The 25,084-nt window shown below is 42.0% G+C and overlaps 1 protein-coding gene and 1 non-coding gene across 2 annotated transcripts in view; both read right to left on the bottom strand.

The window, feature by feature from the left end:
- Positions 1–25,084, bottom strand: part of LOC126122655 (uncharacterized) — a 60,531-nt gene that overhangs the window by 18,982 nt on the left and 16,465 nt on the right. The window lies entirely within an intron of this gene.
- On the bottom strand, positions 13,525–13,599 carry Trnal-caa (transfer RNA leucine (anticodon CAA)). The gene has a single exon. It is a non-coding gene; the product is annotated as a tRNA-Leu (tRNA).

Below are 25,084 nucleotides of genomic sequence, written 5' to 3'. Positions count from 1 at the left end.
TTTGCACGTGTAAATATGCTATGCATTTTTTTCTTTTTTTAAAACCATGCTTTATGCATGTGTATATAAGTGTAGATAAATGAATAGTATCCAAATATTTTTCGTGTTCCTCTAAAGGTAACTGAGACAGAAAGCTTATTGCGTAAATTTGTGTGACATACCCTTTGAGTAATACTTGTGGCTGTGAATTTCAAGTGTGTTAGTGCACTGACATATGAATACACATGCGTCAATAAATAAAGACAAATGACAAAATAGTAGTGACCAGGGATGTCATCGTAATGAACAGAAGGTGAGCTAAGTATGTACTAAATAATGAAATGGAATCAATACGCACGCTGATGGACTTAATTGACCCATCTCACCTAGTAAAACTATAATCAACCCTATATGGGTTTTAAACAGTCTAGGTCATTGGTTCTCAACCTGGAGTAAGTAAGTAATAATTCCTTAAGGGGTAAAATTAAATTTTCTGAGGGGTGTAAATGAAAGAGTTTGATTTTTTTACGTTCATGAGACTAAATTATTTGTAAAAGCTAATTACTATTACTATTACTTCGTAAGACTGTGTTACTTTTTAAACGAGTTACCAATAATTACATTCTTTTCAAATACTGGCGTTAAGCGTGGAACAATGTGGTGGAGGTTACAGCTTGTGAAATGAGTGTATAAGCAACATCTTCCTCACATACTCCTCACACTGCAGTCTTTTAGTAGGTCTAACTTGAAGCAGTGCTAGCAAGACAATTGTCTTAGATACAATTTGCCCTCTATGTGTAGAGAGCCTGTATACAGAGAGAGTGGCCATAGGTGAAGTTTCCCGTGATTTGTTGATAAGCTTTGGCGCCAATTTTCTGACAAACGTCTCTCGCACTTCCTATATTCGCCGTGCTTTGGAGTTGAAGTTCAGAGGACTTTTGGAAACGGTTAAAAGGTATTTGAATTATTGAGAGACTTGTTATGCGTTGTGCATGCATGTTCGATTTAGTTGTATATCGTTTTTAGTACGTAATTAGCGTTTGCGATCTTAAATACGAGTTGAAATAATGAAGCGTTTTGTGATTTATTTAACAGTTCGTGCATACTGGTAGCATCACAAGCTTTTCTGAAGCCAATTTCTGACAGTCCTTGCTGGAAACGGAAAGTTCCTGTAATTGTTGTGCATACTCATTCGACTTTATAGCGTCAAACTTTATTTCGTTCCGAATCAGAACACTAGGCATTAGTTTGGTTTCAGTATTATTGCCTGACTGTTGACAAAGGAAAATTATAAGCACGTTTTGCGCAGTTGTCGTTGTTGCTGAAACGTTATTCGTAGTAAATAATTGTAGGTACTCTTGAAGACAGTTTTTAATAGGCCTACTTACTGTGGGGTAGAAGGGATACGGTAGTTTTCTTGTTATATTTGGTCGTTATTACAGTAGCCTACATTTAACATTACCTGATTTTTGTAATCTTTTTCGTTTGTTATCTACAAGAGGTATTCAGTATGAAAGAAAGTCGTAAGCAGTTGTTTACTTGTGACATGCAAAAAGTTTGAAGACGTGACAAGAAGTACTAATACGTCTCACACTTTTTGCATGTCACAAGTAAACAACTGCCTACGACTTTCATTCATCTGACGTAATACAGGTAAGTTAAATCTTTAGCGTCATGCGCTTCCGATACAAAACAAATGCTATTCACTATATATTTTTATTTACGTTACTTTCATTGCAATATGTCTAGTAAACGAACTTTAAAGGAGATAAATGCAAGTAACGAATAATTTTTACAGCCACTGTATCAAATTTTCCTGTGCTGTACGTAGTAGGCTACTATGAGTATATTATAGCTGTAAAGAAAGGCATTTGACGAATGATTTCGCCATATTGTCTTGTACTTTTGATTCGGTGAGTGTGTACTCCACTACTCCACTACTGGCCATTCAAAAGTCCCGCCCGCAGTTTGGCAGAAAAATGGCCGCCGTATCATCCGGTTGGCCACTATCTCCCTATACAGGCTCCCTATACAGGCTCTCATTGATTTTTGCGGTTATTTCACGCCATGAGGTTCGGAAATATTCACCTGGAAACTAATTTTGTCAGATAAGTGTTTTATTTTTGATTATTTAATTTGCAGCCGCTTGTAGACACTAGTAATGGAAATTAACGTGAGTTTGAAATAATTAAATTATTTTTTTTCTTTATTTCCAATAGCCTACGTTTCGATTTTACTAAGTTAATACTAAATTACTCAAAATGTTCTATGCGAATTATCTTATGCGACTTTTCATAGTTTTTAGGTAAATTTACACTGTTGTTATTAGACTGATATTATTAGTACTTCTGAATTTTTATTAGTTTATGTGCTTTATTTACTTTCGTCTTACCCAAAGATGAAATCTTTTATGGATAATTTTTCAATTATTGTTTGAAACAATTTGTTCTGCTCATGTATGGGGGCAAATGCGATTATACGTAGGCCATCAGTCTTTTCTGATGAAGGATTGGAATTTTCAGTCACCGCTCATATGCATAACGTTTTTCGTTTTTCTAAAGTGAATACTAGGGCAGGTCTTTTGATAAAGGCACGGACGATTTCTTTCGCCATGCTATTCAAGTTGTAGCGTAAGCTGCGTTTGTAATGATCTCGTCACCGGCATCATGTTAAATCATTATTTGCTTTTGCTTGTCGTGCCAAGACATCCCTTGCTTACTGACATTGAGTGGGCCACCCCAGCGACACCATACTAGATGAGCGCTACCCACGGTCCATTTCCGGCCTTCTGGCGAACAGTATACACATTTCCCTAAGTCACTTTCCATCGTGTTGTCACGGCATTTTTCAGAGCACATTTGTCACTATATGGTTTCTGTCTTAGCACTGATATATAAGATTCTTTAATTTATGATTACGAGCGCTCATCTGTAGCTCATACAACGCTTTGGGTACATTCATGTTCACACAACAGAAGGTGCTGGCGTACCTTGCACAGTCTTAATATCAGAGGTTCCTAGCACAAAGACAAGAAGTGTTGGTACAGTAAGTTATTCGCTTGCACTACGATGACATTAATAAAGCAGAAAAGCTACATAAAACAAAACTCTGTCCGAACAGGCCTTGAAGGACCAACGGCGTCGACCGACTGCCATGTCATCCTCAGCCAGTGGTGTCACTGGGTGCGTATATGGAGGGGCATGTTGTCAGCACATTATCCTCCCGGCCGTTGTCACCTTTCGTGACAGGAACCGCTACTTCTCAGTCAAGTAGCTCCTCAATTGGTCTCACTAGAGCTGACTATGCACCGATTGGCAACAATGCTCGACAGAGCCGGGGGGACACCCATCGAAAGTGTTAGCCAGGTTCGACAGCGCTTAACGTTGGCGATCTGAAGAAAAGCTACATAATGTCCAGTAATCATTACTTTGCGTTCTTGCAATTTGCAGATTACTTAAAAAGGGGATGAAAGATTGCAGTTTGATGTACCGTATACCTCTAGGTCATTAGAGTTAAAGAACGAGCTGGGACTGAAGAAATGTGGAGCAGTTAATCCATAATGACCTTTTCAACCGAGCTAAGCTCCCTGACGCTGTAACTGATTCGAGGAACAGCAGGAAACCTAAATACTTCTTATTCACTAGTCCTGGTAAGATTAGGGCCACAAGGCTCTCTCTTATGTCTAGCCAGGTATCCTTTATGTTTTACAAAATGCAATCTGACAATTTTAATGTAAATTACGAGATCAGTAACAGTTACAAGCAGAAACAATACTTTCACGAAAATATAAGTAGGAAACACTTCCTAACGTTCTGCAAAAGTATATTGGTTTGGTCAAGAACCGGCATTCGCCTTGTTAAGCTATCTTCAGGCGACAACTGAATGTCGCAGACAAAGATGAAATGATGTGCGACTTACACGGATATTATTTAAAACATAAAAATAACCGGAATAATACTTTTACGAAAATATTAATCGGATATGTTCCTAATTTACTGTAAAATTATGTTTATTTGGTCATGAACCGGCTTTCGGCTTCCGAAGCTATCTTCAGGTGACAACTGAACTTCGCAGACACAGATGAAATGGTCTGTGACTTAGGCAGATATTATTTAAGATACACTACTGGCCATTAAAATAACTACACCACGAAGATGACGTGCTACAGACGCGAAACTTACCGACAGGAAGAAGATGTTGTGATATGCAAATGATTAGCTTTTCAGAGCATTCACACAAAGTTAGCGCCCGTGGCGACACCTACAACGTGCTGACATGAGGAAAGTTTCCAACCGATTTTTCATACACAAACACCAGTTGACCGCCGTTGCCTGGTGAAACGTTGTTGTGATGCCTCGTGTAAGGAGGAGAAACGCGTACCGTCACGTTTCCGACTTTGATAAAGGTCGGACTGCAGCCTATCGCGATTGCGGTTTATCGTATCGCGACAATGCTGCTCGCGTTGGTCGAGATCCAATGACTGTAAGCAGAATAAGGAATCGGTGGGTTCAGGAGGGTAATACGGAACGCCGTGTTGGATCCCAACGGCCTCGTATCACTAGCAGTCGAGACGACAGGCATCTTATTCGCATGGCTGCAACGGATCGTGCAGCCACGTCTCGATCCCTGAGTCAACAGATGCGGACGTTTGCAAGACAACTACCATCTGCACGAACAGTTCGACGACGTTTGCAGCAGCGTGGACTATCAGCTCGGAGACCATGGCTGCGGTTGCCCTTGACGCTGCATCACAGGCTGGAGGGCTTGCGATGGTGTACTCAACGACGAACCTGGGTGCACGAATGGCAAAATGTCAGTTTTTCGGATGAATCCAGGTTCTGTTTACTGCATCATGATGGTCGCATCCGTGTTTGCCGACATCGCGGTGAACGCACATTGGAAGCGTGTATTCGTCATCGTCATACTGGCGTATCACCCGGCGTGATGGTATGGGGTGCCATTGGTTACACGTCTTCGTCACCTCTTGTTCGTATTGACGGCACTTTGAACAGTGGACGTTACATTTCAGATGGGTTACGACCCGTGGCTCTACACTCATTCGATCCCTGCGAAACCCTACATTTCAGCACGATAATGCACGACCGCATTTTGCAGGTCCTGTACGGGCCTTTCTGGATACAGAAAATGTTCGATTGCTGCCCTGGCAAGCACAGTCTCCAGATCTTTCACCAATTGAAAACGTCTGGTCAATGGTGGCCGAGCAACTGGCTCATCACAATATATCAGTCACTACTCTTCATGAACTGTGGTATCGTGTTGAAGCTGCATGAGCAGCTGTACCTGTACACGCCATCCAAGCTCCATTTGACTCAATGGCCAGACGTATCAAGGCCGTTATTACGGCCGGTGGTGGTTGTTCTGGGTACCGATTTCTCAGGATTTATGCACCCAAATTGCCTGAAAATGTAATCACATGTTAGCTCTAGTATAATATATTTGTCCAATGAATACCCGTTTATGATCTGCATTTTTTCTTGGTGTAGGAGAGGATATGGAGGCCAACAGGAACGAGAAACAACTCTTGGATTTCTGTGCCAGTATGGGCTTAGTAATCACAAACTCTTTTTTTAAACATAAGAACATTCACCGGTATACTTGGGAGGGCAGGGGAACCAGATCTGTCATTGACTATATAATAACAGATCAGGAATTCAGGAAGGCTGTGAGGGACACACGTGTATTCAGGGGATTCTTTGATGACACTGATCATTATTTAATCTGCAGTGAAATTGGGATTGTGAGGCCGAAAGTGCAGGAGGTCAGGTCCGTATGTAGGAGGATAAGAGAGGAGAAACTTCAGGAGAAGGAAATCAGGCACAAGTACATAACAATGATCTCCGAAAGGTACCAGTTAGTTGAATGTAGTCAATTACAGTCATTGGAAAAGGAATGGACAAGGTACAGGGACACAGTACTAGAAGTGGCTAAAGAATGTCTTGGAACAGTAGTGTGTAAAAGTAGGATGAAGCAAACAGCTTGGTGGAATGATACAGTCAAGGCAGCCTGTAAAAGGAAAAAGAAGGCGTATCAAAAATGGCTACATACCAGAACCCAGGTAGACAGAGAAAGTTATGTTGAAGAAAGAAACAAAGCCAAACAGATAATTGCAGCATCGAAGAAGAAATCGTGGGAAGACTTTGGAAACAGGTTGGAGACTATGGGTCAAGCTGCTGGAAAACCATTCTGGAGTGTAATTAGCAGTCTTCGAAAGGGAGGTAAGAAGGAAATGACAAGTATTTTGGACAGGTCAGGAAAATTGCTGGTGAATCCTGTGGATGCCTTGGGCAGATGGAGGGAATATTTTGAAGAGTTGCTCAATGTAGGTGAAAATGCGATCAGTAATGTTTCAGATTTCGAGGTAGAATGAGATATGAATGATGATGGAAATAGGATCACATTTGAGGAAGTGGAAAATATGGTCAATAGATTGCAGTGCAATAAAGCGGCTGGGGTGGATGAAATTAAGTCGGAACTCATCAAATACAGTGGAATGTCAGGTCTTAAATGGCTACACAGGATAATTGAAATGGCCTGGGAGTCGGGACAGGTTCCATCAGACTGGACAAAAGCAGTAATCACACCTATCTTTAAACATGGAAACAGAAAAGATTGTAACAACTACAGAGGTATCTCTTTAATCAACGTTGTGGGTAAAATCTTCGCAGGTATTGTTGAAAGGAAAGTGCGAGTATTAGTTGAGGATCAATTGGATGAAAATCAGTGTGGGTTTAGGCCTCTTAGAGGTTGTCAGGACCAGATCTTTAGCTTACGGCAAATAATGGAGAAGTGTTATGAGTGGAACAGGGAATTCTATCTATGCTTTATAGATCTAGAAAAGGCATATGTCCGGGTTCCTAGGAGGAAGTTATTGTCTGTTCTACAAGAACTTTTGCAAGCAATTAAAGGTCTTTACATGGATAGTCAGGCAGCAGTTAGAGTTGACGGTAAATTGAGTTCATGGTTCAGAGTAGTTTCAGGGGTAAGACAAGGCTGCAACCTGTCTCCACTGTTGTTCATATTATTTATGGATCATATGTTGAAAACAATAGACTGGCTGGGTGAGATTAAGATATGTGAACACAAAATAAGCAGTCTTGCATATGCGGATGACTTAGTTGTGATGGCAGATTCGATTGAAAGTTTGCAAAGTAATATTTCAGAGCTAGATCAGAAATGTAAGGACTATGGTATGAAGATTAGCATCTCCAAAACGAAAGTAATGTCAGTGGGAGAGAAATATAAACGGATTGAGTGCCAAATAGGAGGAACAAAGTTAGAGCAGGTGGACGGATTCAAGTACTTAGGATGCATATTCTCACAGGATGACAACATAGTGAAAGAACTGGAAGCGAGGTGTAGCAAAGCTAATGCAGTGAGCGCTCAGCTACGATCTACTCTCTTCTGCAAGAAGGAAGTCAGAACCAAGACTAAGTTATCTGTGCAACGTTCAATCTTTCGACCAACTTTGTTGTATGGGAGCGAAAGCTGGGTGGATTCAGGTTACCTTATCAACAAGGTTGAGGTTACGGATATGAAAGTAGCTAGGATGATTGCAGGTACTAGTAGATGGGAACAATGGCAGGAGGGTGTCCACAATGAGGAAATCAAAGAAAAACTGGGAATGAACTCTATAGATGTAGCAGTCAGGGCGAACAGGCTTAGATGGTGGGGTCATGTTACACGCATGGGAGAAGCAAGGTTACCCAAGAGACTCATGGATTCAGCAGTAGAGGGTAGGAGGAATCGGGGCAGACCGAGGAGAAGGTACCTGGATTCGGTTAAGAATGATTTTGAAGTAATAGGTTTAACGTCAGAAGAGGCACCAATGTTAGCACTGAATAGGGGATCATGGAGGAACTGTATAAGGGTGCTATGCTCCAGACTGAACGCTGAAAGCCATAATCAGTCTTAAATGATGATGATGATGATGATGATGTAGCAATTTTAATGGCCAGTAGCGTATAAAAATGACGGATAGTGTTTACATAGGAAAACATTACTTATTTTGCAACGTGGAAATAATTACATTAACTGAAATAGGGGGAAACAAATTTTTTATGTGGAGATACATTTAACAGCTAACGAGAAATAAGTTGAATTTACAGTTTGAAACTAAAACTTAATTTTGCAAAGGGAAAAAAGGAAAGAGTCTGATCATTTAAAACTAAGCTGGCATTCTGTGTCATTTGTTTTTTGATTTCCAGCATTTATGAAAAGTAGAATAATAAAGATACGTTACAAGCAAGTGACTTTGTGCTCATTGTGCCTGATTGTTATGCGGAGGATTCTGGTTGGATTCCCGATATTGGCTGGGTGTTTCGCTTGGAGGGGGGACTGGAACGGGGTGCACTCAGCCTCGTCATGCAAATCGAGTGAGAAGTAGCGGCTCCAGGATCAAGAAAGCCGACAACGGACGGACGGGCGAGCAGTGTACTGACTGCGTAAACCTCCATACCGTATCAGAATGACACCATTAGATAAGGATGACATGGCGGTCCGCAGGTCCCGATTGGCCCTTCTGTGCCAGAACGCGGAGCATATGTGACGGACTTAGTGTATAGGACGTAGCAATAATGGGCGTGAGAGAAGAGATACGAGAAGAAGATAAAGAGATAAGAGAAGCATACAAAGAGACACATGGCAGAACACAAGTAATGCAGAGAGGAAGAAAATGACACGGGAGACTCTGAAACGAGGAGAGGACATGGGCCATGCTCCACTGTTTGACAAAGAGAAATGGAAATATATGTTAATTTGTGAGGGGTTAGAAAGTACCCCTGTTTTTCCCGAAATGAAGAAGGATATTGAATTTTATGTTGAGTGCAGTGTAGCGTGACGGACAGTGACAATGGAGGTTTGAGAATGTTTTTGTTTTACCGATGGGCATATCTGTGATGCTAGACACGTGACACGTTGTGCAGCTATTAGGAAGATGACAGGTGTAGAGATGAATGCACACTGAGAAGCACCTGAAGTGGATATTGTGTATGGCACTCGCATAACATGCCTCACCACAATAATTCGAACTCATTTATGAAGCACTGACAAAGTCAGACAAACGGATGTCGGAGACGAAAGGTACATTCATAGTCAGTTCTAAACTTCTAGAATTTTCACTACTTGCCTCTCATGGATTACGTGGCAAACAGTCGATGTTGGGCAAAATGACAGCATAAATTTACGTTTCACATCCTGTGGATGACTGGACAGAAAACTGAAGCCAACTCGTCCTGAATGCAAGTACAGTGCGTACACCACTGTGCCGTCATGCTCGGTGTCAGCTCACTGTGTATACATCTACATCTACACAAACGTGATTACTCTGTAATTCGCAATTAAGTGCTTGACAAAGGGTTTCATCGAATCCCCTCGAGGCTATTTCTCTACCGTTCCACACTCGAACAGCGTGCGGGAAAAACCAACACCTGAATCTTTCCGTGCGAGGTCTGATTTTTCTTATTTTATTGTGATGGTCATGTAGGTGGACACCAAAAAAAATTTCAGGCTCTGATGAGAAAGCTGGTGAATGAAATTTTGTGAGAAGATCCCGCCGCAAAGAGAAACACCTTTGTTTTAATGCTTGCTACCCCAGTTCGCATTTCATGTTCACGGCACTCTATCCCCAGTTTGGCGATAACACAAAACGAGCTAGATTTCTTTGAACTTTTTCGATGTCCTCCGTTGATCTTAAATGATGCGGATCCCACACCGTACAGCAGTACTCCAGAAGAGGGCAGACAAGCGTAGTGTAAGCAGTCTCTTTAGTACGCGCTCTGCATTTTTAGGTGTTCTGTAAATAAATCACAGTTTTTGGTTTGCTTTCCCCACGCCTGCATCAATATGAACGTCCTAGTTTACGTTATTCGTGAAAGTAATCGCTAGTATTTAGCTGAATTGACAGCCTTTCGATTTGTACGAATTATCGTGCAACAGAAATTTAGCGGACTTCTTGCAGTTGGTTGGTTGGTTGGTTGATTTGACGGAGGAGACCAAACAGCGAGGTCATAGGTCCCATCACATATGGGAAGGCTGGGGAAGAAAATCAGCCATACCCTTCCAAAGGAACCATCCCGGCATTTGCCTGAAGCGATATAGGGAAATCACGGAAAATCTAAATCAAGAAGGTCGGACGCGGGTTTGAGTCGTCGTCCTTCCGCATACGGGTCCTGTGTGCTAACCACTGCACCACCTCGCTCGGTATTTCTTTTCGTACTGATGTGGATGACTTTAGACTTTCATTATTTACAATCAATTGCCATTTGTAGCACCAACACATATATTGCCTATATAATTTGGCCGTTGGTTTTGATCATCTGATGACTCTACAAGACCATAAATGACAGCATCATCTGCAAACATTCTGACTGGGTTACTCACATTGCCTCCTAAAGCTTTTGTATAGATCGGGAACAGCAGAGGACCTATAAGACTTCCTTGGGGAACGCCAGGTATTAGTTGTCTTTTACTAGATGACTACAAACTGTAACCTTTCTGTCAGGAAATCACGACTCCAATTGCACAACTGAGACTATAGCTACAGGCACGCAGTTTGATTAGATTTCGCTTGTGAGGGACGGTGCCAAAAGCCTTCTGGAAAACTAGAAACATTAAATCAATTTGACATCCCCTGTCGATAGCACTCTACTTCGCGAGAATAAAGATCTAGCTGCGCTTCACAAGAACGGTATTTTCTGAATTCTTACTGGCTGTTTGTCAATAAATCGCTTACTTCGAGGTGATTCCTAATTGTCAAACACAGTATACGTTCAAAAATAATATCACAAACTGAAGTTCGCAATATGGGTCTGCAATTCAGCGGATTACTTCTACACTACTGTCCATTAAAATTGCTACACCAAGAAAAAATGCAGATGATAAACGGGTATTCATTGGACAAATATATTATACTAGAACTGACATGTGATTACGTTTTCACGCAATTTGGGTGTATAGGTCCTGAGAAATCAGTACCCAGAACAACCACCTCTGGCAGTAATAACGGCCTTGATACGCCTGGGCATTGAGTAGTGACTGGCGTATTGTGACGAGCCAGTTGCTCGGTCACCATTGACCAGACGTTTCCAATTGGTGAAACATCTGGAGAATGTGGTGGCCAGGGCAGCAGTCGAACATTTTCTGTATCCAGAAAGGCCCGTACAGGACCTGCAACATGCGGTCGTGCATTATCCTGCTGAAATGTAAGGTTTCGCAGGGATCGAATGAAGGGTAGAGCCACGGGTCGTAACCCATCTGAAATGTAACGTCCAGTGTTCAAAGTGCCGTCAATGCGAACAAGAGGTGACCAAGAGGTGTAACCAATGGCACCCCATATTATCACGCCGGGTGATACGCCAGTATGGGGATGATGAATACACGCTTCCAATGTGCGTTCAAAAAAACGTTCAAAGATGTGTGAAATCTTATAGGACTCAGCTGCTAAGATCATCAGTCCCTAAGCTTACACACTACTTAACCTAAACTATCCTAAGGACAAACACACACACCCATGCCCGAGGGAGGACTCGAACCTCCGCCGGGAGCAGCTGTACAGTCCATGACTGCAGCACATGAGACCGCTCGGCTAATCGCGCGCGCAATGTGCGTTCACCGCGATGTCGCCAAACACGGATGAGACCATCATGATGCTGTAAACAGAATCTTGATTCATCCGAAAAAATGACGTTTTGCCATTCGTGCACCCAGGTTCGTCGATGAGTACACCATCGCAGGCGCTCCTGTCTGTGATGCAGCGTCAAGGGTAACCGCAGCCATGATCTCCGAGCTGATAGTCCATGCTGCTGCAAACGTCGTCGAACTGTTCGTGCAGATGGTAGTTGTCTTGCAAACGTCCCCATCTGCTGACTCAGGGATCGAGACGTGGCTGCACGATCCGTTACAGCCATGCGGATAAGATGCCTGTCATCTCGACTGCTAGTGATACGAGGCCGTTGGGGTCCAGCACGGCGTTCCGTATTACCTTCCTGAACCCACCAACTCCATATTCTGCTAACAGTCATTGCATCTCGACCAACGCGAGCAGCATTGTCGCGATACGATAAACTGCAATCGCGATAGGCTACAATCCGACCATTATCAAAGTCGGAAACGTGACGGTACGCATTTCTCCTCCTTACACGAGACATCACAACAACGTTTCACCAGGTAACGCCGGTCACCTGCTGTTCGTGTATGAGAAATCGGTTGGAAACTTTCCTGATGTCAGCACGTTGTAGGTGTCGCCACCGGCGCCAACCTTGTGTGAATGCTCTGAAAAACTAATCATTTGCATATCACAGCATCTTCTTCCTATCGGTTGAATTTCGCGTCTGTAGCGCGTCATCTTCGTTGTGTAGCAATTTTAATTGCCAATAGTGTATATGACTTTTAAGTATGGAGCTACTGTAACAGCATACTCTGAAAGGAACCTGAATGGTATACAGTCCGGACCGGAGGTCATGTATCAAGAGTTTGACGTTGATTCTGAAGTTCCTACGTGAAGTGGTGCTCAAGAAAGAAGAACAAGAAAATCATCACTTTTAATTTGCATGCTAGTACAACAGTTGGCATAAATAAATAACTGTGTAGTCCCACATACGAAGGTCTATCAGTTAATTACTTTTCTGGAGTTTAGTTGTTGTTGTTGTTGTGGTCTTCACTTCGAAGACTGATTTGATGTAGCGCTCCGCATGCTAGTCTACCCACTGCAAGCCTCTTCATCTCTGCATAACTACTGCAACCTACAGCGATTTGAACCTTCAAGTTGTGGTCCGTCTCTAAATATTTAACTTCCACACATTACTGACAATTCTTTCATGACTGAATATGAGTCCTATCAACCGATCCCTTCTTTTAGCCAAGTTTTCCCATAAATTCCATATCGTCCATGTTTCACTTTCGTACCACTTAAGAAAAGAATTCTTTAACAGTTAAATTTATATTCGACGTCAGTAAATTTCTCTTTTTGAGAAACCCATTTCTTCCTAATGCTAGTTTGCATTTTACATCATTACTGCTTCTACAGTAGTCAGTTATTTTTGCTGTTCAAATAGCAAAACTCATTTACCATTTTTAGTGTCTCATTTTCAAATCTAATTCCCTCAGAATAAACTGATTAAATTTTGAGAATGAGATTTTCGCTCTACAGCGGAGTGTGCGCTGATATGAAACTTCCTGGCAGATTAAAACTGTGTGCCGGACCGAGACTCGAACTCGGGACCTTTGCCTTTCGCGGGCAAATGCTCTACTGTCTGAGCTACCCAAGCACGAGTCATGACCAGTCCTCACAGCTTCAATTCTGCCAGTACCTCACCTCCTACCTTCCAAATTTCGCAGAAGCTCTTCTGCGAACCTTGCAGAACTAGCACTCCTGAAAGAAAGGATATAGCGGAGACATGGCTTAGCCACAGCCTAGGGTGGGGGGGTGGGGTGGGGGGGGGGTGGGGGGGGGGGGTGTTTCCAGAATGAGATTTTCACTCTGCAGCGGAGTGTGCGCTGATATGAAACTTCCTAGCAGACTAAAACTGTGTGCCGGACCGAGACTCGAACTCGGGACCTTTGCCTTTTGCGGGCAAGTGCTCTACCAACTGAGCTACCCAAGCACGACTCACGTTATTTCGAACTCGGGACGTCAGGCTGTGGCTAAGCCATGTCTCCGCAGTATCTTTTCTTCCAGGAGTGCTAGTTCTGCAAGGTTCGCAGAAGAGCTTCTGCGAAATTTGGAAGGTAGGAGGCGAGGTACTGGCAGAATTGAAGCTGTGAGGACCGGTCCTGAGTCGTGCTTGGGTAGCTCAGATAGTAGAGCACTTGCCCGCGAGAGCCAAAGAGCCCGAGTTCGAGTCCCGGTCCGGCGCACAGTTTTAATCTGCCAGGAAGTTCTTGATTAAATTTTACTTTTTTCTTTATTTTTACTTTTGTTGACGTTTTGTAACCTCATTTCAGAGGTCTACACATTCTGTTATTCATGTCTTTCGTCATTTCTGACGTAATTACAATGCCATTAGCAGACTGCTAAGTTTTTATTTCTTCTCCCTGAACGTCAATTCTCTCTCCAAGTTTCTCCTTCGTTTCCTTTACTGCTTGCTGTTGTTCTTGGATCAGAATTTGATTTTTTTATTTACTGTTGGTTTTCCATTGTTACTCTGATTCACGATTCGAGGTGTATAGAGCCCTTGAATTCGAAATGGAACAAACGCAGCAGAGCTGGTCGGTTAGCTTCTTTCCCTCCACGTGTACAGGGTCGGAAATTTCCCTTCAACGGCACCGATCCCTTGTTCGTTTGTTCCTGAAAATACGCTGGCGTGACTGAGGGCTTTCGAACGCGTAATTTCCTCCCTCACGAGTGTTTTAATCCGGCGCTGGGGTTGCTAAACTTGCAGGGAAGGCGGTGAACACGGGGCGTAACATGCTTATCTGGCGGTAGCCGCGTAAACACCCCAAGAGCACGAGCCGGGTGAAAGTTTATTCAGAAACCGCTCGCGCGCTGATAATTACAGGTAGCGCCGAGTTCCGGCAGTCAAACTTGCTTAATTATCGCGCCGCTTGACAATACCTCCACCGCTTTGCTCGGTCACCAACACGTTACGAAAGCTTAGACCCGTCAAGTGCGGCTCCCACGTAAAACCGGTGCTTACTGAAGTTCTGTGTAAGCGATTAATGACGCTGTTGTCTTCTTCACACCGTGGGCTTCTAATGGAACGCCAAAATTGCCGTTACGTCAACTTCTGATCAGTGTGGAAGAAAGATAGTTGGTACCTCAAGGTTTGGCTCGGTGGATCAGTGAGTCGCATTGGACGATAAAGCATCATTCTTACTGGACTTTTTCGCAGCTGCTGAAGAGTCAACATATTACAATAAGTTACCTGCCCAAGTACAAAATGTGCACACAGAATGTCTTACAGACCACGTTCGAATAAGCTGTCCCTGAAAACGCACCTCCCCCGGCTGAATGGTGCAATCGATGTTGAGAAAGGAAGACTTCGTTACTCTTTAGATATTTTTTAGTATTTTAATTCATACAAAAGCATCAGTTTACAAGAAGAAGAGTGATTTAATGATTCTTTTTAATTTTTTAAAAAGTAGTGCTTCCCTCGTTTTTCCTTAAACCATAGGGAGCAGCTGTTTCATGGCCGTAAAATGTATTTAGTTTATCTTTCATAATGGAAGACGGTTGGCTGCAAAGGAAATTATTCAGTACCATATTATATCAATACAATTCGAAGAAAATCAAAAAAGGCCTAAGATTTTGCCTGTCGGTTATCGTTCCATTTCCGTTGTTAAAATGAAAAATTTTGTGTTGCTCTCTGGTTCGGAGTTAATATTAAACTGTAAGTCCGTATACAACTGGCTGGGTAAATACGAACCATGTTACGATGTAGGTGAGAGTGACCATGCCCAATAAATCACTGTCGGCCGATGTGGCCGAGCGGTTCTAGGTGCTTCAGTCTGGAACCGCGCGACCGCTACGGTCGCAGGTTCGAATCCTGCCTGGGGTACGGATGTCTTTAGGTTAGTTAGGTTTAAGAGAGTTGTAAGTTCAAGGGGACGGATGACCTCAGATGTTAAGTCCCATAGTGCTCAGAGCCATGTGAATTTTGAAGCAATAAATCACTGCAGTTTTGAACCCGATTTTCGGGATGTGAGCTGCTTTCTTTTGCTGACTTTACAGTCCAAGTCAAAGAAATATTAAAAATTCTGAAGTGACTATATCTGATGGAGTCCAGATGTGTTGAATCAGCGTTAGGACTCTGTCTTTAACCGTTCTGTTCGGATGAGGAGGACGATCAGACTTAACAGTGACTGGCGGTCAACAGCTCAAAGAAACTATTCCGAGTCATTCAGCTGTAAGCTTTCTGTAGAATTTTGTCTGTTTGTGAAAAAACTGAATACAATGATTCCAAAAAGTTTCTTCTCATGTAACATGTTCTTTAGGTAGCGTATTCTATTGATGAGCAAAACTAACTGTTGGTTGACCCTGCGTTGCGCGTGTGAACAGTGCTGTGAAATAAAACTTTAAAATTCACGAAATACAAATTTTGAAATGAAGAAAATGTATCTAATCAAATGCCGAAAGAAACTAATTGTTTGCTCAATGAAAACTATGTAAAACTCAGTACCGTAGCACATTATGAACTATGCTTGATATGAAGCGCAATGTTAGATCAAGAATACCCACAAAAATAAATTACTATTCTACTCGGAAGAAAATAACTTTTGAAACCGAGCGAGGTGGCGCAACAGTTAACATACTGGACTCGCGTCGGGACGACGGTTCAAACCTACGTCGAGCCACCCTGATTTAGGTTTTCGGTAATTTACCTAAATTGCTTCAGGGGAAATGCCGAGATGGTTCCTTTGAAAGGGCACGGCCGACTTCCTTCCCCATCCTTCCCTAATTCGATGAGACCGATGAGTTCGCTGTTTGGTCTCCTTCAAATGGTTCGAATGGCTCTGAGCTCTATGGGGCTTAACATTTGAGGTCATTAGTCCCCTAGAACTTAGAAATACTTAAACCTAACAATCCTATTGACATCACACACATCATTGCCCGATGCAGGTTTCGAACCTGCGACCGTAGCGGTCGCGCGATTCCAGATTGAAGCGCCTAGAACCGCTCGGCCACAGCGGCCGGCTGGTCTCCTTCCCAAAATCAACCAACCAACCAACTGTTTGAAATTATCAACACTGCTCACTGAAACTTAATGTGCTCGCTAACACGACATCTGACAATCCTGACTACACATTGTTTGCTCAAGAATGAAACTTGAGATCTGCCCTGAAATACTAGTGACTTACCTCTCGTTCAACGCACTGTTTTTTTTTTTTGTCTGGAGTACTGACTTTCTCTAAAGCAAATACAAATCAGTAGATGCAGCAGCAAATGACAATCTACTCTAAATTTATCTGTCAGAAACAATCTGTGACTTCGTGTGGCGTTAGGTGCAATGTACACACGACAGAAGTTTAAAGCTTTACTATGAATCACAGAGACCGGTTTCATTTTAAAGAAAATCGCGATTGAAAAACCAAACTGTGATTATTGAGTAAAAGACAGCACAACCTGAGAAGATTCAATTTCGCAAGTCTCTCATTTCAAAAATTATTGATATACCGGTACCTTTAAAATTCCTCCAAAATGTTCTCCATCAAGGTAAATGATAAGAAAGTATTAAATGAATTTTTATCCCCGTAAAGAAATATTTAAATAGCTTCTCCCAGCTTCACAATAACGGATTTCATTCTTTGAAAAACTTAATTGCTCGCTAGTACGCCTCAAATAAGAATGTCCTAGCGCTACACAACAGCGCAGCCACAGAGTCAATGACCTCATTCGTTACTCATACAGTGCGCTCATTCATCTTTGTTCCAGCACAGTAAAGATGAATTATTTACAGAAGCAGAAAACATAAGAGAACCTTACATACTGGCAGTCACAATCGCTGATGGCACTAACAAATCTCTTCTCTATCCTTTCACCTTTTTGTATTCATCTTAAAACAACAAAATTTTATTTATATTTCAACCTCAAGTTATTCTTATTCCATATAAAATGTTGCAGATACAACAAAACAAAAACTACGAAAAAGGGGTCAAGTTGAAATTGTAATATGCACGAATGTTTTAAAATATCAGGTAACTGATCTTTAAATTCATAATAAATAAATGAAGACGTGTGCAAGCCGCCTGTCCTGCAATCTTTCTCAAACGATTGTAAACATACTACTCAGTACAAAAATCTCATTCTCTTGAAACTCATAGCCCCATTCAACAGCTTCATGATGATTTTCGTTAATGGTCATGATTATTCGGATATTTCAACATTAAGTAGGGTATTGCATGAAATTGGAATAGTTACAATGAAAAATAGGGTTACTATGAGTTTGGTGCATGCTAGATCATACACTGATACGGAAAAAATGTAGCTAACATATTGAATTTTTCTTAAAACTTGAGACGATATCTACATCTGTCTCCGATATCGAGATAATGGATTCAGAGTAGTGCACTCACTTCGATTTGCACTCGAAACGATAGAGTGCAAGCGAAATATTCTTAACATCTCTCATATCTCGTAAGGAGTTCGGGATATCAAAACAAGTTTTTGGCAAATGATAGTGGAGTACATTTCGCCACACGATTAACGTGTCAAACTTTCTTATCCACTGCGATATATGCGTAAATCCTGATTTTTTCAATGAAATAATGTAATTTTTATATACGCCATCGATAGCTGGTGAAATGAGAATTGATGAGGTAAGAACATAAGTTAAAGTATTACAAGTTTAAATTTATACCAAGTATGATGTTTCCATAAGCTATTGACCTGAGTAGTCCCCAATTGTTTGTCTAATAACATACTGTTTCTGTATTCTATGTCAATTGAAATTGCATTAACATGGTAGTAAGATGAAATTGTGTGAACACCAATGCGTTTCGATAGAAGATGATAATTTGAACATGGCACCTAGAGCAATAAAGAAAGAGTTACAAATCAGATGAAAATAAATGGAGACTGTCAGTGTAATACTGTAACTCGTTGTATGTTTAACAGTAAACGTTTAACTTGTCCAAATATTGGACATACTGGCACAACTTTTTAATAGGATGATTGAGAACTCACTGGGTGTAGCTTATAAGTTCTGCTTGTGCGTAAGCTGCAGCTTTTGAACTACACCTCCCCTACAGTGCTGGTTTCTGGCCGCTCACCACTAGCAACACCGCCCCCACCACTATCGTTGTCTCCTACCGTAATATGCGGTCTGTGCAGGTAGGGAACAAGTTATTTTGTGCGTGCTCTTTCTTCACCTTAAGCTACAGATAAGAAAAATTTCGAGTAGGAATTAAAGTCCAAGAGACATGCCGATGACACTGTAGTTCTGTCAGGTACAGCAAAGGACGTGGAAGAGCAGTTGAGCGGAATGGACAGTCTTGAAAGAAGGATACAAGACGAAAATCGACAAAAGCAGAGCCGAGTGGAGGGCCTGAATCAGAGGCTTAGGCGGTTCTGTGACCGTGTAGGCTGCAGATTCCTTGACTTCTGCCATCGGGTGGTGGGTTTCCGGGTTCCGCTTAATAGGTCAGGAGTCCACGACATACGGGAAGCGGTTACACCGGTAGCGGGGGCTGTATGGAAGGAACTCGGTGGTTTTTAGGTTAGAGGCTCTTAGGGAACCGCAGAAAGGGTGTCCGTCTAAAAGGGGAGAGGTAAAACACCGTAAGTTATTTGTAGAACCGAACGGTAATGTAGCTGTAATTTGTCGTAGCCGTGTTGGGAAAGAATCAGAGCTTCAAGCCCTAATAGAAAGCACTGAAGCTCAAATAGTTATAGGTACGGAAAGATGGCTAAAGCCGGAAATAAGTTCAGCCGAAATTTTTCAAACGACCTAACAGTGTTCAGAAAGGATAAATGAAATACATTTGGTGGTGGAGCATTTATTGCTATCAGAAGTAGTTTGCTTGTAGTGAAATTGAAGTAGATAGTTTCTGCGAAATAATATGGGTAGGGGCTATAGTTGACAATCGGAGTAAACTATTAACTGGATCGTTTTATCGACCCCCCGACTCAGAAAATGCAGTTGCTGAACAGCTCAAAGAAAATTTGAGCCTCATTTCAAACAGGTACCCCACTCTTCCTGTTATAGTCAATGGTGACTTCAATCCATCTAAAGGGCGTTCGGAAATTGACGTTACAAACTTCTAGGACTTGTAGAGGGGAGTGAGTACATGATATTTTGAACCGGAACATAGGTCCGGAAATGTACCGTTTCCGTTCCTACGACGCTTTTAATTCAGACGTGTTACGCGTCCATTTTTGCTGAGGGGATGAGAAAAGACTCACTCAGAGCTGCTTGTCCTGGAATGCAGTAGGGCAGACGTGTACTGCGTCAGACTGTCACGTGGTGTCACTTAACGTATGTAAAGTTTAATTTACGAGACTACTGAAGAGACAGAGGAAGATGTGCTGGCACGAGTTCTGGCCGCTGCACTAGAAACCGAAAAGACACCATGTGGGATGGAGAGTGTGCACCAGAACATGCTTCGTAGGTACAATGTCTGTAACAATGTTGGAGGTCGCCACGTCGAACCGCTCTTGCACTGTTCTGTACGTACAGTATGCTGGGTTTCTTTTGTTGTGGAATAACACGCAATGATCAAGTGTTAATGCAAACAAATGTGCTTGAGTGATAAATGGATATTTCGTTATGTTTCCTTTCGAATTGTTACGTAATAACTGCACTGCATCACGCCCTATTCAATTCCTCAAGCACAAGTGGATAGTTAAACATTAGAATTGAAACCGTCTTAGAACGAAAACGATACGTTTCTGGACATGGGTTCCTATTGAAAAATTATGTACTCACTCTCCTCTGCAACACCCTATACAACATAGTAAAATAACATTAGAAATACTTTTTAGCTGTTATATGTTCGTTTCCACAAATGACATGAAAATTACTTTCTCTGCTACACATAAACTAGTTTTATAAACTCACTGTGCTATAAAACAATGCATTACTTGTGATAGATTTGCGTGTGTATGTATGTGTGTGTGTGTTTGTGTGTGTGTATGTGTGTGCATATGGGTTTGGAGCTGTGTTTATGCCACGATGAGAGCTGCTGGAAGGACAGTCAAGCAGATAATGGACGGCCGTTCGTATTGCAAGTAATCCTTAAGAATTCAATCCGCCCTGTTAGCCGAGCGGTCTAACGCACGGCTTTCCGGAGTGGGAAGGAGCGTCTGGACCCCGGCACGAATCCGGCCGGCGGACTTGTGTCGAGGTCTGGTGAGCGGCCAGTCTGTGGATGGTTTGTAGGTGGTTTTCCATCTCCCTCGGCGAATGCGGGCTGGTTCCCCTTATTCCGCCTCAGCTACACTATGTTGTCGATTGCTGCGCAAACAAGTTCTCCACTTACGCGTACACCACCCTTACTCTACAACGCAAACATAGGGGTTACACTCGTCTGGTGTGACACGTTCCCTAGGTGGGGGGGGGGGGGGGGGGTGTCCACCGGGGGCCGAACCGCACAATAACCCTGGGTTCGGTGTGGGGCGGCGGAGACGTGAAGTAGACTGCGGTAGTCGTCGGGGGGTTTGTTACGACTGCGGCTGCGGCGGGGACGGACCCTCTCCGTCGTTTCTAGGTCCCTGGTTTACATACAATACAATACAATCCTTAAGTATTAGTGTAATGAACCATTTGACATGGACCGGAAGATGAAGGTCTTTCTCAGATTTTTAAGCATTAAAGTCTCCAGATTTAAATGTCCATTTTCATCCTGAATTATGGTTAATGTCGTCTATCCATTAGCTCATCGTCTCGATATTTTCTTACCTCTTGGAATCCAGTAATGAGCTCCCTAGAGCTGTCTGGTTACTTCTTGTGTACTTTAGATTTTAATTGTAAGCATTATCACATCTTCTACTTCAGTGTTCCCTGACATATTTGTTTTCTTTCACATGTCTCCTATTAATTCACTACATACATCTCGATATTGCTCGCTAAGCAGCCCTTAGTTTTTGATTAATTTTCGCATTTATTATTGCCAAAAATCAAATTCCTAATTCGCAGATTTTATGTTTACCTTTCCAAACTAATCAGCAGCCTAGTTTTGAAAACCATGCTTGATTTACCGAAGTTTCTCCGGTTATTTTTGTTTCCATCCATCTAGCTGTTGCCTTCAACTGTCATAAAGGACAATACTCATCAACTGCGTCTACGACTTCGTTCTTGACATTTACCAGTACTAGTTTTTATTTCGATGGGTTGATGACACAGCACTCATCAACTGATTGTACGACTTCATTCTTGACTTATACCAGTATTTACGTAATAAAATGAAACACCTGGAGCAGTCGTTTTTGATGTTATTTTATCGTATTGAAACCAGTTTCGGTGACTCAATACACCATCTTCAGGCCTTAACTGGTGCTGAGGGGGTCAACTCCAATCGTATAGACGATCCCATCAGTGACAAACATCTATGAACTGGCTTCCGTAGAATACTGTAAATGCGATGTTGTTCGGAGACGATGACTGATTATATCGATATGAAAATGCGCCCTATCATAAAGTAGCTTCTGTGAGATTAAGGTTCGTGGAGAACAACGTTCCTGAAATGGACTGGCCTGCCGAGAGTCGTTACCTGAGCCCAAAGGAACACCTTTGGGATGAATTACAATGGCGGCTTCACTCCAGGCGTCAGCGTCAGCATTACTGTTCTCTCTGGTTGCTGCTCTTGGGGTAGGTAGAATGGGCTACCATTCCTCCACAGACATCCATACACCTCATTGAAAGTGTTACCAACAGAGTTCAAGTCTTCGGAAAGAGGACACACCGAGTATTAATGTGCCTTAATTGATTCTGGATACATTTTATCAGATAATATATATGTGTATACACGTACAGGTAAAAAGGAAGGAATTTCTGTCGGTATGTAAATGGAATTGCCGTGTGGCTAGGGCCTCCCGTCCGGTAGACCGTTCGCCTGGTGCAAGTCTTTCGAGTTGACGCCACTTCGGCGACTTGCGTATCGATGGGGATGAAATGATGATGATAAGGACAACAGAACACCCCGTCCCTGAGCGGAGAAAATCTCCGACCCAGCCAGGAATCGAACCCGGGCCGTTAGGTATGACTTCCGTCGCGCTGACCACTCAGCCACCAAGGGAGGACAGTGTGTAAATTGTGAGGGTAGACTTGTAGTTGGAGAACTGTTAGAATGGACACTCTAAGTGTAGCTTTTAAAGGATGAGTCTGGAGGTGTCTGGTTGATGAGAAAATGGTGTCGTGCTCAGTTTTAAATGCAGTTCTCTTGCTACGGCATATGTGTCACCCTTTTTTATTTTCAAGTTCCGTTATTTAAAACATACTGCGCCATTACCCCAAAACGTCTATTATGTACGTTTAATTTTTACATTAAGGAACTGCAGAAACGCACGCGTTGAGAATCATTTTCGAAACTTGAATTTTTGTGTACGGATGAGGTCTTTGTGTGGCAAGGAGTTTCTTCATGACTGTTTCTTGTATTATTCGTTGAGAACAAAACATTTGTAAGGACATACTCGGAAATCTTATATTTGTTCAACTTTGACATCAGTGTTGTTAGTTGGAATAGATCTGTTTGAAAAAAAGGTATTGTTAATTATGTTAAAAATTTGATACTCATTATGTACCTATATCTCAGCATAAAAACAGAGTCAAAAGCAGGCCATGATAATTTTTTAATTTGTACATGTCGTACAGGCAATGGTAATCCTTTGGTTCTTCTCAGTTTTGTATGATGTTAATTAAAGACAGTGAACATTGCCTCTCGAAGTTTCGCACTACTCATCAAGTTTGGTACTTGCCGATAAGTGGCAGCATTTTTGTGTTCCATGAATTACAAAATTGTGCAGTTCATTTTGGAATGACCTGTGTCGTAATTAAGAATAAATCCTGCATGGCTTCTCGAAACTGACAACGTTTGAAGGCGTGTTGAGGAGATGTCAAATCTTTTTCGAAATATCTGAGCATAGGATAGAGCGAAATAATGTTGTTGCTACGTATGGTTTTGTTGAAAATTAAGCCATAATACATTTAATTTCCTACTGTTAACATAATAGTATTGATAATCGCACACATAATTACTTTGATAATAATGAAACATTAGGCACAGAAAAGTTGTACATATAGTTTCCCGCGTCCCTGTAAAATTTGACGGTGTACATTATAAGTGAAGAGAAGTAAATCTAATAATGGAGCGATGGTTGCAGAAAGCTATAACAAATACTTTCAGGCACCCAGTACAATTTGTAGTTGTTGGCTTCTTTCCGTGTTTCTGCACCAAAACCGGAGGATATCAGTAGCTGATCTGAACCAGTAACACAGGATTACAAAGAGGACATTCATTTGTGGGATGTACTCCTGCCCTCTATAGATGTTGGGCAAAGCAGTCATGTCCCGTTGTTAGTCGAAAGTTGGCTACTATTTTCTTCGTCTGTTTATTCCTGAATAGCTCCCAGTATTCTTGTATAGCTTCCCACACTTTTCCTGTTAATTTACTTGTTAAACCCGTTCCGATCCCATAATTGTCTTAAAGTGTGTTAGCTGGAATTGGTTTTTTGTTGACATGTAAATATGTTCCGCCGCGGTGGTCTAGCGGTTCTGGCGCTGCAGTCCGGAACCGCGGGACTGCTACGGTCGCAGGTTCGAATCCTGCCTCGGGCATGGGTGTGTTTGATGTTCTTAGGTTAGTTAGGTTTAAGTAGTTCTAAGTTCTAGGGGACTTATGACCTAAGATGTTGAGTCCCATAGTGCTCAGAGCCATTTGAACCATTTTTTGAAATATGTTCCTTTTTTGGTCAACAGACCAGCAGTCTCATTTCCGTCTATTCCTACATGTGAAAATATCCATTGAAATACTAGTTCTTTATTCGTGTCCATGATATAGTGTAAGGCTTGTCTTATTTGTTGTTGTTTCTGTGGAATGGTTTATTGAGATAGCATGAATGGGTGCTCTGGGGTCAACCAATGTTACTGCTTTTGCAAATAAGCTGATTCTGCATGTAAGATTGTTAACTGTTGTTCGGACTGCATTTATTTCAGTGTCAGGGTCTTCAAATGTTACCCGACATGGAAGTATTGACAAAATAATTTGCAGTGCATTCCGGCTCCAGATTTATCATTAATCTGTGATCCATATGTGTATATTGTAAGCCATTATGGTTCTGCATATTTCTGATGTATCATCTTTATTGCAGTTACCTTTAAACTCATATTTAGAGTTTCCTTCTTAATAATGTTCACCACTGCAACTGGATTTTAATGTCCATATAATGTAAAGGATTGACAAGTTTTTTGGGATTCTCTGTTAAATATCTTTACCCATGCTTCTATTGATGTTGTTTGTGTTTTTATGGAGCTCGGACAGCAGATTTCGATCTAATTTGCTTTCTGTGTGGCTTTCATTTTGGCGAATGTATTTATGGCTTGCATCTTAATTTCTGTTGTGATGAAAGGGTTTGTGATAGCATCACGGATCGACTTCGGTGGTATCGACCACAGTGAGTGAGCGTGCTTATCGTCTGTTATAAAGGACAGTCTTTGCT

The sequence above is a fragment of the Schistocerca cancellata genome, chromosome 1, assembly GCF_023864275.1.
Source record: "Schistocerca cancellata isolate TAMUIC-IGC-003103 chromosome 1, iqSchCanc2.1, whole genome shotgun sequence".
Lineage (NCBI taxonomy): Eukaryota > Metazoa > Arthropoda > Insecta > Orthoptera > Acrididae > Schistocerca > Schistocerca cancellata.
The sequence above is the reverse complement of the archived record's forward strand: the minus strand, read 5'-3'. Positions and strand labels throughout refer to the sequence as shown.